Raw genomic sequence first — 16,878 nt, 5'->3', positions numbered from 1 at the left:
GGAAAAATTCTGTGGTTTCTGAAATCCATTTGGACTGAACACCTGCATCGTCTATCCTTTCATCTCCCTGTATATTTCACCCAACCTAAAACAGAGAGGAAAGAATTATGTATTCTCTGGATGTCCACAAACAACTCGAGTACTACCTGGACACAACAAAATATTCCAGATAATCAGACCAACTCTTTTTTTTTTCTTTTATGACAAGGAAAAAAAAGGGCAGACAGTCTCAAAATAACTCAGTTTTAGATGGCTATCTCAGACTAGCCATCATTTTTGATTATGAAAAGTTCCATGATTATATTTATAGTAAGTGAAGTATTGTGGAGTCAGATCATAAACCACTTCAGGGGATATTTAAAAAGTCTTTGCACAAAGCACCTATGCTACTTCAAAGAATGCAACTGCCTTTTTAGAAATTCGATTTGCAAGTCCAGTGAAAACTTTATAAGCTAATGCACATAGCCGATGCCATGAGTAGTGTATCATTACGAAAGTAAGGAAGATTTGCTTCATTGGAAGTACTAGGGAATGTTTGTCAGTTGCCACTGTCCACTGAAAAACTAAAAGAGTTAATGGCTTGTACCAAACTGATTTTGTACATCATTTACTTTTTTTGTTGTCATGACAGGCTAGACAGATGGTGTAAAATCACTGCATCCTATAATTGCACCTTATTTTCTCTACCAAGATGAACTGTGGTGTAAACAAAGCTTATTCGTTATTGCTGACACATTTATCATTCTTACTCAACTGCAAGACAATATTCTAATTTGAAGTTCATGAATCAAATTTAGGCATGTGCAATGTGAAAAGAAAGAGCTTGTGATCTTATGCAGTAACATTACATGTGAAGTTGTTCAATCTTGCCATTCATTCATTACTGATGGGTTCGGAGCCAATCCCTCGGCTCTGTTACAGCCAGTTGCAAAGCTCGAGGTCGTCGAATAGCTAGAGGACAAGTCCCTATCTCATGATGCACCTGGAATTACCTCAGATCTAGTTTGCCGCTGCAATAGATCGGAGGTTCTGAATTTAGCTCGGGCCAGTAAACTTTTTTCTAATTCTTTAGTCTAAAATTTAGATAGTTGCTGTATTTAGATAGTTGTACAAAGCTCTTATAGCTTTATTGTGTGTATTTCTGCTATTTAGTCCCTTTCCCGTAGTGTGTGATAAAGCCTTTTAGTGGCCTTTTGTTTTAGGCCTAGTTTAAAAGTCTTTTTTGTTAATTTCGAGTGTGCTTAGTCAGTGACTTTTGTCACATTGATTGATATAAACATTATTTCATGTGTAGAGTTTGTTCTATTTACTAGCTTAGCCTTCAGTTGTTTAGGAAAGGCTTAATGTTATAATGATTGTTACAGTTTTTCTTGTGTGAACAGTAATTGTCTGTCTTAGATATTTTATAGCATATTTAGGTGTGTTATCTTAGCAGCTATCTTCTTTTTGCATAGTCTGCTCATTTTGTGTGTTAGAAAATTGTATGACATTAAAGGCTTTTACTGTTATATTTATATATATATATATATATATATATATATATATATATATATATTTATATTTGTTGACCGGCTAGTCTAGCTGGGATATATGTCATTTTTCAGTAGGGCCGGGGGAAAAACTCACACAGTTTCAACAATGTTAACATAAACAACATAATGAAAAAAACTTTAATAGGCTTAGAATAGTTAATAAGACGGTACATTTATGTGTGCTAAAAAAAGTATTAGTTCAGGAAAAGAAGTTGTAAAAGTGTTTGATATAGATAAAGAGGAAGTTAATGAAATAATATGAGGGGTTAATTAGGTAAAGTGTGTAATGATATGAGTCAGTTTAAAAGATGTAGTAGTATGGAGTGTGGAGAGAGGAGAGGAAGTATATCTAGAAAAAAAAAAAAAATAAAAAAAAAAATGGATAAGATAAGTTAGTGAAAGAGGTTCACCTGCTCTATTGTTTGATTTGTTGATGTGTATAAGATTTTTTTGATGATCTTAGGGATGTTAGGTTAACATAGGGGTGGATAAGATTTGTTGGGGTGGAGGATCTTCAAGGTTGATAGAGTATTTTGTGGATGATGGTTGAGTTGATTTCAGATGCTGCTAAACCATAGTTCTACAGAGTTAAATGTGTCTGAGATAGGGGAGTGAAGATGAGATACAGATGATGCAGTGCATATTAGTGTAGAATCTCTGGCGTATTGGATGCATGTTGTGGAATTACTTGGATAGATAGATTATAATGAAGAGAGAAGAAAGAGGGGCCCAGCCTTGATTGAGGAACTCAATGTTAACTGGTAGTTGGAGTAGTTTTTCCATATAGCACAGCTTGTCTGTTGTTATTTAAAGTAGAATGGAACCAATATATATATATATATATATATATATATATATATATATATGGGTCTACTTCAGAAGATCGACAGACCGTTTGATCGACATTCATTTGGTCGACAGCTCAATTGGTCAACAACCAGTATTCAAGGCACTTAACAGGGATTAGTCCCCCTCCCCAATGTTGTGCGACCCTGGAGTTGATATATATAGTTAGGGGTGTGTGTGGGGGGCACAGGCCCCCACACTGGGCGGTGTGGGGGCGCATCCCCCCCATCTATGTTCGTTTAATCCCCCCCAACTATATATCACAACTCCAGGGTCACACAGCATTGGGGAGGGGGGAAAATCCCTGTTAAGTGCCTTGAATACTGGTTGTCGACCATATGAGCTGTTGACCAAATGAATGTCGATCAAATGGTCTGTCGATCTTCTGAAGTAGACCCATATATATATATATATATATATATATATATATATATATATATATATATATATATATATATATATATATTGAACTTGCATTTCTGCTGTGTGTGTGTGTGGGGGGGTTATTTAGCCTGTTTTTTTAAGGCTTCTTGTAGTCAATTACTGCCAAATTTGTATTGTGTGACAGTAATTTTTTTCTAAATGGCTGACCAAGACAAGCACCCCAAGTCTGGGTTTAAAAAGTGCCCAAAGTGTAGCCAAAAGATATCTGTAACAGACAGCCACATTAACTGTGTATACTGCCTAGGAGCTCTGCATTTACAAGACAGCTGTGCTATATAGCATTCCTTCTCCTCTAGGGTGTTACAGGAAAGGAAGAGAAAATAAATTGATAGAGGGTTGTTGAAACCTTCGTTTCAGGAAGCTTTGAGTGACCAAGATTGATCCACAAAGTCCTTAAAGTCTTCCAAGACTTCGGACTCGAAGAAATCGAAAAAGTCTTCGACTTCAGCTCCATTGCCATCGGAGCCGACAGTCTTTACCTTTCAGAGTAAGTCCCCAGTGTTGGAACCAGTGTCCGAAGCGCCTAAGAGTCCACTGCTCTAGCTGGTACCTCTTTCGGTACATTCCTCTTGATCCTCTATCAGCCTGTCAGATCTGGATATGGATCATGTGGTGCAGAAGCTGTTATTGGCACCGGCCTTAACAAAAATGTTATCAGCTGCAACTCAAATAGCTTTGGAGCTGAAGACCCTTGCACCGACTCAATCTATTCCTCCTCTGAGCCATGCTGGTCCTTCGGAGCTGGAAGAGGTGGACCTGAAGTTAGTGGAACCTTCAAAGCCGATGCCTGCTCCAGTGTCTTCGGCTCCATGCACTCTGATGTCTTCCGTGCCAGTCAAGGACTCTAGGAGCTGACATTCTCTGGTCGGATCTGGGGAGGGGACAGTAGGACCTACTTGTCGGTTCTGACTTTGCCTTTCGGGGCCTCGGCTTGGATGAGTTTGGCTCCTGCCTCGGGCTCGGAGCTCACTGTCCTGGTCCCAGGGATGTCGATGGTATCTTTGGATCCGTCAGCTCCCTCTCATCCGAGCAGAGGAGCTTTTGATGCCATGAGGAGAGTCATGTCTCCTAGGACATGTCTCCTAGGACATCCTCAACCTCTGGTCTGCCTTCCTCCTCCTCAAAAGTGCCTGTGTCTGCTTCTGCCTCACACATCCTGACCAAGCATAGAGATCCAGAGCCTCAGAAAGCCCCATTGGGTGGCCCCTGCTCTAACGAGACCTCACCAGAAGCTCCCACTGATGAGGTTCCCAGGAAGAGATTGTGTAAGAGGAAACATCTAGACTCCCCACAGGAGTCTCTAACATCAGATACTGACTTAGATGAGTCAGAAGGGTCCCCACGATCCCCCTCTGAGGATATCTCATTCGCTGAGATACTTGAGATCCTTAGGCAGAGGGGTGACTGGCAGTCCAAAAGCCCTACTGAGGATGTGTCAGTTCTCCTGAATGCTTTCAGGTCTCAGCCCTCCACCTCTTGGATGTCTCTGCCCTTTAATGAGCTGATGCAGCTGGTCTCATGAAGGGTGTGGGAGTCTCCGGATACTATGTATCCTGTCCCGAGGAGGCCTGATAAATTCATTTCTACCCCCCTTAACAAAACTTTTTTAACAAAAGGTGTTCCTGCCAAGGTGGTGGCAGCAGCCACCAAAAAGGAAATGTCTGAGACTTCCTCGTCTGTCCATCCTCCTAACAGAGACTCCAGGATTATGGATAGATATGGGAAGCGCATGTTTAATTCAACGACCTTTGCCCTTCATTCGCTAAACTATTTAACCCATTTTACTAGGTTACAAAGAAATCTCCTTAAAGAGCCAGGAGATACTCTTCAGGGTACAGTAGCTGCAGGAGCTTCCGACAAAGTTGCCACCCAGCTTGCTATCCTCAACTCTATTGTCAACTCATCCATGCACCTCATCTCTTATGCAACTGATGGAATGAGTAGGGCAGCGGGTACAGGAATTGCTCTTAGGAGACATTCCTGGATGCACTTGTGTTCCTTCGCAGAGCACTTTAAGTCATCCTTTTGTAAACACTCCCTTTGATGGCTCGTCCCTTTTCAGGCCTAAAGTGAAGGAAACCTTAACTGGGTGTGAACAGAATGGAAAGACGGTCTGCCATCGGGGTCTGTTTTTCCACCCCTACCCGACCCTACCCTAAAGGTCAAAGGGGAGGAAAAATGTGGTTCCAAAAAGCCCAAGCAGCCTTTCAGGACACACATGGTGAACTCCCCTCCAGGGGCAGAGGAGGGGGCAATAATGGAAGATGCCACCCTCAGGCCAGTGGGATCCGCAACACCAGGGTGACAGAGATCACTTCTCTGGGAAGGCCTACCAGCGCTCCTGAGAGGAGGCCCGACTGTCTTGCTCTGGAGGCAGTTGGGTTCACTTATCTTTGTATCCAGATGCCTGGCTCAAAATAACAAAAGACAGCTGGGTACAAAGTATAATTTCCAGAGGATACTTCATTCCATTCACCCCACCCCCTCCAATCATAAGAAAACTTCCGGACATTCCACCCAGTTACAGGGAACAGGCAACAATAGAGGTCCAAACGTTGCTAAGAAAAAGAGTCATCCAACCAGTCCCAGCAGACCAGACAGGATCCGGAATTTACTCAAGATTCTTTTTGGTTCCAAAGAAGATGGGGAACTGGAGATCCATATTGGACCGCAGCAGATTGAACCAATATTTAAAGAAAGAGAAGTTTTTGATGGTCACACTTTAGTCTATACTTCCCTTCTTAGGGAAAGACAATTGGATGTGCTTAATAGATCTCAAGAATTCATACTACCATATAAAAATGACCAGGCCATCCAGGGATCATGTGCGCTTCCGGCTGAGAGTCAGTCATTACCAGTTTCGAGCCCTGCCCTTTGGTCTCACTATAGCCCCCAGAGTGTTCACCAAATGCATGGCAGTGGTCACAGCTCACCTGAGGTGTTTTGGATTCCAGGTGTTTCCATAACTAGACAATTGGCTACTTACCGCCACCACCAGGCATCAACTCATTCAGGCCAGGGAGTCTACTCTGTCACTCTGCAGTCAGCTGGGCATTACAATCAACTCAGAAAAATCTTTCTTGTCGCCATTGCAGCATATCATTTTTATTGGGGCAAAGTTGGATACCAACCACCACCACGACACTAAGGCTTCCAATAGAAGGAGTCTCTCTTCTTAGTCAGCATCTCAGCCTCCTGATATCAAAAGACAGAGCACCAGCATCAGAAGTTCTGAAATTATTAGGCATGATGGCAGCAGCAATTTTAGCCATACCACTAGCTTGTATGCACATGCAGATACTACAATGGCTGTTGTTCACTCAGTGGTCTTACCAAGAGCTTCCCATGTCTCCTACTGTAATGATCACAAATTCCTGCAAAAAGGACCTTCAGTGGTGGTTGATCTCACTTCATGTCAGGATAGGACGCCCATTTATGCTACCCCCTCCAGTGGCCACAGTGACCACGGACGCTTCCCTGATAGGGGGGGGGGGGTATTTTCAGGGAAAGACAGCCCAAGGCACATAGACCGATCAAGAGACACATCTGCATATCAATATCCTTGAGATGAGAGCAGTACTTCTGGCATTGCAGTACTTTCAGGACATTCTTCCTCTGGGTATGATTGCTATTCAAACAGACAACATGTTGGTGGTCTGATATTTGAACAAACAAGGAGGAACCAGATCTTACCCCCTTTGTCGAGAGGCCCTCAGAGTATGACAGTGGGCTGTTTCCACCCAGCGCTTTCTGTTGGCAACACACATCCCGGGGAAATCCAACGTGATAGCAGACAAGCTCAGCAGGGCCATTTTGTTGCCCCACGAGTGGTCCCTCAAGAAAGAAATAGCAGACAGGCTATTCTGCAGGTAGGGCCAGCCTTGCTGCGACCTTTTTGCCAGTCACATGAACACGAAATGCAGAAGCTACTTTGACCTGATTCCCCCTCTGGGAGAAGCTCCAAGGGATGCACTTGTACACAATTGGCCTCCAGGTCTCCTCTATGCATTTCCTCCAATCCCATTGATACCCAAGGTTCTACAGAAAGCAAAAACCCTGGGAAGGACCATCATTCTAATAGCCCCTCATTGGCCTCATCAGATTTAGTTCCCCTTCCTTCGACTTCATCTTTTGGAGGATCCTTGGATCTGGACCCAGTTCCAGACCTTCTAACGCATTCATTGAGGGATCTTCATCCCTCTCTGCAGTCTCTGAAGCTGACAGCTTGGCTGCTCCAGTTCCCATCATAGCCAGGTTCCATAACCTCTCCAATGAGACAAAACACATCCTTTTATCTTCTCATAAATCTTCCACTAGGAAACTATATCTTAGCAAATGGAAGAAATGTTCTATATGGGCCTCTAAAAATAATATTGATCCTTACATAGCCCTATGGCCTCCATCTTAGAGTTCTTAACTATGCTTTTTATCAAAGGAGCCACAGCAGCAACAGTTCATGTTCAGTTGGCTGCTAGTTCTAATTTTCATCTTGGATTTGAAGGGTTGAGTATCATGTCTGAGAAGTTATCCAAAGCCTTTCTCAAAGGGACCTTTCATATTAGACCACCTAAGAAATCTCCCTATTCTCCATGGAATCTAAATTTTATGCTATCCCAGATAATTCTTCCTCCTTTTGAACCATCTTCCTCTTGTGACCTCAGATTTTTATCATGGAAAACCATATTTCTGGTAGCTATTACTTCTGCCTGCAGAGTGTCAGAGCTTCAGGCTTTATCCATCAAGCCTCCATATTTGATATTCCATGCTGACCGAGTCTCACTTAGAATAAACCCCTCTTTTTTGCCCAGAGTTTGCACTGAAACCAATCTCAACCAGATTATTGATTTGCCAGTCTTCTTTCTCAACCATTCAAACAACTTAGAGTATATGCTGCACAAGCTTGATGTTCACAGACAACTCAGATTTTTTTTGGATAGAACAAAAGATTTCAGAAAATCAGACCAACGTTTTGTTTCATTCTCAGACTCCAGGAAGGGTCGACCAGTGGCTAAAACAACTCTGTCTAAATGGTTATCTGATTGTATCACCTTTGCTTATTCAGCTGCCAATATGCCTTTGCAACACAAGATTAAAGCTCACTCGACCTGAGCAGTTTCTACATCATCTGCTTTTTCTGCCAGGCTTCCCATTGATAATATTTGTGCAGCAGCCACTTGGTCAAAACCTTATACCTTTATCACTCATTACAAAGTTGACAAGGCCTTCAGGGACAGGGCCTCCTTTGGATCCACGGTCCTGAGAAATATACTCCTGTGAGCCACCCGAGGTTGATGGTGTTTGAGACGCAACCCATCAGTAAAGAATGAACGTCGAGATTGAACAACTTCACATAAAGAAGTTATGTGCTTACCATAATGTTCCATGTGAGTTGTTCATCTCACCTTCATTCTTATGTCCCTCCCTCCTGGGCTGATAGATGACTGAGATGTTGGATCCATCCTGGTTACTCAATCCTTCTATACCTTTCTCTAGGGAATGAAAGAATGACATATGGTATTATTATATGCAGCAAACAAGATCTGAGATAATTCCAGGTGCATCATGGGATAGGGACTTGGCCTTGAGCTATTTGAAGACCTCGAGCTTTGTAATTGGCCATATCGGAGCCAAGGGATCGGCTCCGAACACATCAGTAAAGAATGAAGGTGAGATTAACAAATCACATGGAATGTTATGGTAAGTACATGATTTCTTTATTTTTGCACAGAGAGATCAGATAGTGCAAAACTTTGAAGCATGTTCCATGTCTAGAAACGAAAATCAGAAAGTGGAGTTGTGTAGACTACTATGGTTCTATGAGTTTATCTTCATATCAGCTGCTGATAGATCCTCGCTAAAATCCAAGTTATTTATTTTATTATATATTGCATATTGCATGCGCTTGTGTGTGTGTGTGTGTGTGTGTGTGTGTGTGTGTGTGTGTGTGTGTGTGTGTGTGTGTGTGTGTGTGTGTGTGTGTGTGTATCTGGATCTACATTTAAACACAGAAAACTGAAAATCCTGAATCAAGACCACAATTCCAAAACCTCAAAATGCTACGTGTTATAAGACTGAAACGGGAAATGCCGACTTACAGAATACCAATAGCAATGCAGGAAGTAGTACACAAGTGTTTATCAATATAGGTATGCCCCTTTAAATTTTTGTAGTAGAAAAAAATGGTGGACATTTCGTATGATGCTCTTGGCAGTTTTGGAGGTATTTACAGTAAAATAAGGTCACAAAAAGGAATATGCCCTTTTCCCCACTTTAGTGCTATCTCATAGTTGGTATGTTTATTTAGGGGGAATTTGGGTGGTGCAGCCGTCCACATGGGGAGATGTGGGAGGCATAGCCCCCCACCTAGGTAGGTTTTAGGTAGTCCAGTCTCCAGAACAGAGGTATGTTCATAGTTATAGAATGTGTATAAGGTAGAAAGTGTTTTGTAGAAGTGAATGGTATGTTAATTACCAGATGATTTGTTAGATTACGAGTCACATTTTACTTTGAATGATTTGCTGTTCATTTCTTAAGAAATAGTCGTTGTTCTCCTTAGTGTAAAGTTTTGTAAAGTTTTGTTTTAATTATAGTAGTGTTTTGGTGAAGGAAGCTACATGTCACTTTTTCGTGGTTGAATGCGGTATTCTGAATGTTGGCATTTTCATGTTTCGTTGTTTTGAAGCTTCGGTATTGTGCTATTTGGTAGTATGTAATTCAGGATTTTCAGTTTTTCCTGTTTAAAAGTCGATATATATATATATATATATATATATATATATATATATATATATATATATATATATATAGCTACTTATCTAATAGAAAGCTATGCTGGAAAACTGTTGCCTCCCCATTTCTTCCTGTTAACACCGGTGTACCCCAAGGTTCAATATTGGGTCCTCTCCTTTTCAATATTTTTACTAACAGTCTGTCCTCTGCTACCAACCTCTCTACTCTCTTACAATATGCCGACAACTCTACCCTTATTACCACCGCCCATAGCATCCCAGAACTCCTTACTCTTACCCAAGACACCTTCACCTCCATCGAAACCTGGCTCACTGATAACCAACTAATTCTAAACCCCAAAAATACTAAACTTCTACTTTTCCTTCCTAAAACACTAACACCACACAAATCCACTTTCTTTATTACCTCCCACAACAATACTACCATCAGACCAGAACCCCACACTAAATTACTCTTTGCTATAATTGATGATGAATTAAAATTTGACATACATATCCATCATTTCATAAAAAAGACACCAAAAACTTGGTCTCCTGTACCGGAATCAAAAACTGCTCTCACCTTCCACCAAACCCTTCTTGGCCCTTTCTCTCTTATTACCCTGTCTTTTGTATGCTGCTCCAATTTTTACTAACCTTCAGTCTTCACTTCTGTCTAAACTAGAGCAAACATACAATAAAATAGCTAGATTTGACTCTAGTCTACCCTACAAATCCCACCACTGCCTTGCCCTTAAATCTTTGCAATGGCCTGAATTCCCTAAACAATTATTTCTTTCTCGACTGCATATCACACACTCACTTCTTTATAATCCCACTTCCTGTCCCTCCATCTCTAATATTGTTTCTCTATATAACCCCTGACATCAACTTCATACATATGACAAACATTTTCTTGACATTTATAAGCCTCCTGTTTGGCATATACTTCTCAGAAGTACAGGCAAGCACGGAAGGGCTGTGGCTGACTAAGTTTGCGGACGACTGCAAACTGGGTGCTATAATAGAGTCTCCGGCCAACATGGAGATCCTCCAGAAGGGCCTAAGTGAGACTGATGCATGGTGTCAAAGCCATGGACTCAAGCTAAATGCAAAAAAATGCGTAGTAATCCCCTTTGGAAAAAACAGAGTACCCGCAAACTACAACATAGGAGGTAATCCCCTGAAATCTGAAGAAGAAATAAGGGATCTAGGGACCCAAGTAGATAGTCAGCTTTCCTTTGATAACCATGTTGCCAAAGTGGTTAGAAAATCCTTCTATGTGACCCATCTGATCACGAAAGGGTTCGCATCAAGATCTAAGGATGTAATGGTGCCCCTCTACTCTTCCCTCATCAGACCTATTATCGAGTACAATGCACCAATTGGAATGTACCTGGCTAGACATCTCCAGCAGCTGGAGAGACCACAGAGGTACCTAACCAAGAGGATTACTGGCCTCAAACAGTTGCCCTATACAGCACGATTGAAAAAGCTAAGACTGTTCTCTGTTGCATACCGCTTTCTCAGAGGCGATCTCTGTCTAACATACAGAGCCACCTCCAACCCAGAATTGTTGAACATGCTCCATCTTAGCAAAACCAAATCTACTCGAGCTATACACTCTAGGGATATAAACCTCATCACAACAATGAATAGAACATGCTGGAGGGATAGATTCCCTTCGCAGAGACTTCCCTTGCTATGGAACAGGGTCCCGATCTACATAAGACAGAGCCCCTCACTATCACTCTTCAAGAGGAACCTTGATGAGTGGATGGGTAACAGAAAGTTCACACCAGGGATCACACCAACAGCACTACTAGATAGGGGCCAAGGGTACTAGCTGCTAGTACAAGGGTCTAGGGAACTACTAAAGGGGCGGTGAATACCGCACAACGTGGCTGGGCTAATATATGCCTTTGGGCAGATAGCCCAGTACTAACCTATGAACCTATCAAAAATATCGATATGTCCCTATATAAATACTCTGTAACTCAGAACTCCCTTCCACTGAAAATAAGAGGCACCCCCCCATAAACTCCATTTCATACAAGAACTCAACCATTACCTTCTTAGGACCTGGTCCTGCGCTTGTCAGTCCCCGACCTGACTTCTAACTGATTTTGTCCTAAATTCTACTTCTGACCACCTTAATGTTTTCTCTCTCTTTTTACCTGTTCTTTTTCTTGCTCCTCTAACACTCTAACTTATGGAATATTGACAATCATCTCTTGTAAATAATCCTTCTCTTTCCTTATCCTGCTACTATTGTATTAGAGTTTTTTGAAACTTATACATAACAAATTGTAGTCATTGTTGATTTCACTCCAAGTAATGCCTCTTGGCAATACTATTGTAATGTTTAATCCTGGTATTGCTTACTTCTTTTGCTCAGAATGTCTTGTAAATGTAATTGGAGCTTTTCTCCTCTGTTCTCCACTGAAAATGGGCCTCTGGCTCAGTTGGACCAACCTGGTTAACAAATGACAATAAATAAAACTATAACTATATATATATATATATATATATATATATATATATATATATATAAAATGGGGTGGGTTTGGCATAAAGGTTAAAGTCTTCATCTCATAGTCACAAGGTCCAGGGTTTAAGGGTTAGTGTAATGGTCAAGGTGTTTACTTTACAGGCAGAAGGCATAATTGGTTAAGTTTAAAATGGCCCACAAGGGCATTTAGCCTAGTACTTACCTGTTAACTATGAACTGATCCTTAAAGTGAGATGCACTAGTTTTCCAACATCAGGAGCTAAGATGTTTCCCACCCTGAAAGAAAACCATAAAACCACAGGAAAACTGGAACTTCTTGTACATCAAAGTTGCTGGCTGAGGCTCCTTAAAAACCAAGAAAAAAAAGAACCACAAACTGTAGCCATTCTTAGTTAGCTGAGACTTCAAAGTAATTAAACATTTATACCTTGTTTAAAATCGATACTTCTTTATTGAAAAATAAAAAAAAATATTAAATATATGAGCACTTTTGCCTTTAACAGAGCTTCATCAGATTTAACTCCAATTTACACAGGATTATAGGATCTTAGGAGGTTACTAGGCTAATGGCCCCCAAGCCTTTTTAAGCATAGACATTTGTGCCCTGATTTTCCTATTTATCAATGCCCATGGACTAGAATGGCTTTGGTATATGTCTGCGCCTTAGGGCATCTACAAATTGCCCCTTGTCCATAATGGTCACAGGTGACAAGCCAGGGTGAATTTGTAATTTCCCATCCATTGATCTAAACTGTGTTTGAAGAGGCTTAGTAAAGAGCTCTGTTTCACATGAATGGGGAGTCTGTTCCAGAGAAGGGGTAATCCCTGAGACACATACCTGTCCCTCCAACATGTTTTATTTATTCCACAGACAAGGTTTAGATCCTTATATCAGGTAATTCTAGTGCTGTTTGTTTTGGTAATGTGTAGCAGATCCATTAGGGCTAGATCAGAAAATGCTTTGTATGTTAGGCATAGATCGTCCTTCAGGAGTCTGTAGGAGACCAAATACAGTGACAAGGCTTTTAGTCAGTTTGCACAGGACATATTATTTACACCCTGTTTTATTTTACTGAGGAATCTCTGTGGCTGCTTCAGGTGTTGCAGATGCCTGGTCAGGTTAATGCTGAAGGGTGCATTGTACTCAATTATTGGTTTAATGAGAGCTGAGTATAGTGGGACTATGATCTCCTTAGATGTGGATGCTATGCTCTTATTTGTAAGCTGCGCCACATAGAAGGACTTCCTTACTACCACGTGGACACATGGTGATCAAATTTCAGGTTGCTGCCAACCTGAGTTCCCAAGTCCTTTGCCACTGAGTCTAACCTTAGGGGGATTGTTGTCAGTATTGCAATTTGCAGTGGTGGTTGTGTTCCCAAAGGGTATAACTATGCATTTTTGTGTACTGGGTTTTAAGCCATGGTTCTGTTATCAATTATTTGTCTGTGTCAGACCCTCCTGGAAGAAATCTACATTTATGGGAAGTCTTTGATTGCATCCTGCTTGCAGTCATCAGCATATTTGGGCAGCCAAAGACCCCCTGCATTTGCCTTGACTTCAGAGAAGGATATTTCAAACATGAGAGGTCCCAGTACTGATCCCTGTGGGAAACCACAACTAACAGGCCTCTTGGTGGAGGTGGATGCCCCCAACCTAATTTCATGTGTCCTGTCTCTGAGCCATTTGGCCATCCATCGGGTGACATAGGGATTTATGCTTACATTTTTGAGTTTTCCTATAATACCCATGTGACGTATTGTGTAAACTGATTCTGCCAGGTCAAGACAGACAGTATGTCTGGTTTTGCCCTCGTCTATCACTCTGCTAACCTTCTCAAAGAAGTCCACCAAGTTTAGTAGGCATGACCTGCCCTTAAAGAAACCGAAATGGGATGGGTCAAGTGTTTGAAGATTTACTATGTCTTTGTTTGTCAGGTCCATGATAATTCTTTCCATGGCCTTGCACTTAAGACTAGTCAAACTTATGGGTCTTTAGTCCCCAGGTCTGTTGGACAGTTGCAGTTCTCCACCACTCCCTGGGGATGAAGCTTGTCTGGAGGCTGTAGTTGAATAGAGAGTCTAGTGGGCCTGACAGGTCATGTTTCAAGCTGTTTAGGAGGCATCCTGGTATATTATCAAGACACAGTGATACAGTGTTTTTTAGCTCTGGAGAGTGCAGTGAGGGCTTTTTCTTTCCTGATAGTTGGGGGAGAAATGGTAGATGGTATTTTCTGAGGGGAGAAATAGGAACCAAATTAATCAGCCAGCAAATTTGCTATATCCTCTGGTTTGGTATAGGAAACTCCATTTACTATTAATTCAGCACATTGTGGGGTGTTTCCTTTAAATTTGCATACATAACTGAAAAATGCAGTATGGTTATCCGTAGCCTGGGAGGCTGTTTTTGACTCAAAGTTGGCTTTGGTGGACTTGATTAGTCCCCTGAGCAACTTGTCGAAAGTGATGATGGATATTTATTTGGAGGGGGGGTGGCATTGCCCTTCCTATTTTTTGGACAGGACTTTCTTTAGCTTGTTATATAACCTATTTATACTGGGGGTCCACCAAGGTGGCTTGTTTTTCGAGCCTCTCTTCATTTTTTTCAGTTTGATACTGCTGTTTCTATGCAGTTATTTACATGCTTGTACAGGATTTCTGTAAACACTTCTGTAGGCCACTGTTTTCTATGAGTTTAGGGGGACTTGGAATTTAGCTATGCTATTGCTTAATAGGAGTTAGTTAGCTTTGGAAAAGTTCTGAAATGTTCTGGTGTTTGCCAGGAGTTCAGTCTTTATTGCAAGGGCGTCCACTCTGTGAAATGATGTGAACAGTGAGGACATTACACAAGGAGGCATGCAATGTACCATTATATTTGAGAGTACCAGATCCAGGATATTTGCACCCCTAGTAGGTGTGCTGATTAGCTGTTCCAGGGTGTTTGCATTGACAAATTCCAGAAATCTTTGAGTCTATGTGTTAGTGGTTGTATATGTATCCCAGTTTATGGTGGGATAGTTGAAATCACCTGTGAACATGGTGTTGGGTTGAATTGTGAGCGATTTCGGTACATTCAAGTATGTAGTCATAGATTAGACCTATAGCTAGCAAGGATATGGTATAGGATTTTACCCAAGGTTAGTCAGATATGGAGTAGCTTAAACATGTATTATTGTTTGCTTGACAACCAGTCAAGTTACAACTTTTATGCTGTTGCAATCATAATTGGTGCTAGTCAGGACCATGCTGTGAACTGCCTAGCTGTTCTAAAATTTAGCCCTGGCTTCATACATTGAGATTAAGTGTCTTTTCTACAAGGATTCACACATGTATTTACCCTCCTACAACAGGGTGAGCTTGTGTTTGTTTTACAACCTGCAACATCTGCACAGTTTCAGAACTTTTGAATATTTTCAGTGGACCTATCTTCATATGATACCTAATACTTCCTACTGCTATAATAACAATGTGTGAATTAACCTGTACTTGAATTAGTTATAGGGAAATTACAACTTTTGTCATTGTATAGAACCTATTGGACTAGGACTCAGTCAAATTAAACCCTGTTCAGTCCAATGCCACACAATGCTGTAAGTTATCTCAGACCAAGAACATGTAGAGCCCTTGTAGGGCTCTTGGCACACACTACTTATAATTGATATATTACTGCATATATTCATTCATTCATGGAAAGGGTGGCACCTGACATAAGGACTACAAGATAGATGTTTTCAGTCATTGGGATAGCTGGATAATTCACAGCATGATCCTGACTAGCTGCAGTTATGTTTACAACAGCATTACACTTAAGGACTGTAACCTGTTAGGTTGTCATGTATTTCTCACTTATTGTTGCTCATTTTTAATATGGCAAATGACATCTGCTTATTGCATTATGGATGAGTTGATGTACTAATGAATGTGCTTAGCCAGTGGTATATAGTGTCTGTATCAATTAGGCACTAGCTACGTAGGATGGGAATACAGCACATAAAGTCTTACCTATTAGCTACCAACAAAAGTAGATATGTCGAGCAGAGATGAAAGATGAGACCTATCAGCTTGGCCAAACAGTCTATAGCAAACATTTATGACTCCAGCTGATGTGATAAGACAATTTACTATGTGTTCCAGCATATATAAATAATGCACGTCATGTAAATTGGAGTTAAATCTGACGAAGCTCTTTTAAGGGCAAGGACTGATTTCTAAACAAGGTATACATGCATGATTTCTTTGAAGTCTCATATGAGACTGGCTGCGGCTTGTGGTTCTATTTTCTTCTTTCTAAGGAGGCTCAGCAGCTTTGATGGTTAAGAAGTACCAGTTTCCCCTGTGTCTGACAGTAGACAGATACTTACTAAATTATCCCATGAGACTCAACTTAAGCAGAAATGTTACTTTAGCAAAACAGTGAAGAATCTTCGATTTTTAAAAAGAAAAGAAAATATTGAGAATTAATCAAGGTTCTTTTGGTATTATGATTTATGTTCAAATCACAGTAATCAGACCTAAAAAAATCCCAAGATCTTATCTAATGTAAGGGCCTGATACACAAATCTGTATAGGAAATAAAACCACTTGTCTAGACTACCAGATTAAAAAAAACAAGTGCATCATTGAAATTTCAAGTTGACATGAATGAACAAAAAGAAGAGTTGTTACTTAATCTGGAGTGTGAGGATGTGATGTGAGTGTCTTAACACCAGCTGTTAGTCAGAATGTACTATTGTGCCGTATACTAATGAGCTCATTATTCCTGTGACTCCATAACTACTGAATGACGTGTCACAGGAAAGTGACAGCTCTCACCAAAC

General features: G+C 41.0%; 1 protein-coding gene across 1 annotated transcript in view; it reads left to right on the top strand.

Annotated features, from left to right (window-relative positions):
* Window positions 1–16,878, top strand: part of DNAH3 (dynein axonemal heavy chain 3) — a 2,217,123-nt gene that overhangs the window by 1,235,281 nt on the left and 964,964 nt on the right. The gene's annotated exons all lie outside the window — the stretch shown is intronic.

This window comes from Protopterus annectens, chromosome 12.part0 (genome assembly GCF_019279795.1).
Source record: "Protopterus annectens isolate FY-2018-M chromosome 12.part0, PAN1.0, whole genome shotgun sequence".
Lineage (NCBI taxonomy): Eukaryota > Metazoa > Chordata > Ceratodontiformes > Protopteridae > Protopterus > Protopterus annectens.
Note: the sequence above shows the minus strand (reverse complement) of the source record. Positions and strands in the feature narration are given on the sequence as shown.